This window comes from Sparus aurata, chromosome 9 (genome assembly GCF_900880675.1).
Source record: "Sparus aurata chromosome 9, fSpaAur1.1, whole genome shotgun sequence".
Taxonomy (NCBI): Eukaryota; Metazoa; Chordata; class Actinopteri; order Spariformes; family Sparidae; genus Sparus; species Sparus aurata.
Window position 1 is genome coordinate 15,545,088 of NC_044195.1, and position 1,682 is coordinate 15,546,769.

Below are 1,682 nucleotides of genomic sequence, written 5' to 3' on the forward strand. Positions count from 1 at the left end.
AACGGTAAAAAAGGGCTTTTGTCATAAAAGTGTCCAAGCAGCAAGTTTGGTTGTTGAGGAACGGGGAGGTTGTGTGAGGGTTGTAGGCAGATGAATGACAGGCAACGACAGTCGGTGTAGAGACAGCGACAGAGATGGCGAGTTTTGAGAGTTGAGAGATTTGTGACATATAGCATGTTTGGAGTGTGTAGTTGGTATGTTATGTAGTGTTTGGTGTAGTGTGTTTAGTGTGTAGTGGAGTCGTTTTTTTTGTTTAATGAGTCAAAACAATGAGGAGACGGCTGAATGAGCATTGCCTGCATTTAAATGTGAATAGTTAGATATAACTTTGTAAATTTTTTAAATTAATGCACATATTTAGCAAACATCAATTTATATTTGCATTATAAGTAAAAAAAAAAATGGTTTGTTAAACATATTTGTGGTTTTCACAGTAAAAAAATCTAACTTTTTCTACTCGGATTTTATGTTTTTTTTTTGATTTTAGGTCCATTGTGTTGATACAGTGTGTCAAAATTAAAAAATAACTGTACAGTCACACATGTGAGGTTGTGCTGAAAATAATGACACCAAGTAAATAATTTTTAAGGTGAAATATAATGGCAAAATCAAAAATAGTCAAAAACGGCCAATTATACCCTGGAATATCGGATTTCACAACAAACCTAAATATCCCTGACGTCCCACCTTCAAACACAGCCTCATTTGGCCATCCATGAAAAAGCTCCTTAACCTCCCACTTTTTTTATAGGAATACACTTTTCTTACGGGCACTGCACTAGTAGGCAAAAATAACACACTTCAGCACAGGCTTGTGCTATTTAATATATGGTTTCATCATTGCTGATCGTAGCTGGACTTTGATCGTAGATTAATTTGACTTCAACGTCAGCATGGAGGCCAATGACAGTGTTTACAAGGTTACTTTCACTTCAAACTCTCTTACAAACTCAGCGTCTACCAAAAGATCTTTGAGCGCCGCTTGAATGGAAAAGTATATATAAAACCAATGTCCTTAATGTCAACTTGCGTCACAGCTTCCCGCTGGAAAAGTGCCAACCGAAAATGTGTGTGTGTATGCCTTTGGTAGTGGATTTGTTCGTCTTGTCATGTTCCCATCACTACCGACTGGAGCTGGAGTCGTTCGGAGCTGAAGCTGATAAACCGACATGACTACTGCAGTCATTTGTCCTGGGAAAGAAAGCCGATTGTACCCTTTCCCACCGCCGGTGGATGAGTTTGTCGATCTGTTTTTTTTCTCCTGATGTGTTACCTTCAACATCACCAAGGTGTCAAAGACAGCACGGAGGCCAGTGACAATGTTAAGTTGGTTGCTTTTTCATATCCTTTACTTCAGTTTCTCTTTCAAACTCGACATCAACTGAGAGATTATGGAGCGCTGCTTGAACAAAGAAAGATCAAGAAGTATCTTCAAACCAATGTCCTTGATGTCAACACGCATCATAGCTTTGTCCACGTGGGTGTCATGTTTCCATCACTGCTGATCGGAGCTGGAGTTGATCTGAGCTGCTGTCGATAAACACAAATGACTACTGCAGAGTCATTTGACCCTGGAAAGACCCGATTGACCCTGTCAATCGTACCCTTTCCCGATTAAAATAATGAGCCAGAAGCAGGTGTTAGGGAGTCAGATAAGATGGTTGCATGTCAACACATCTCTC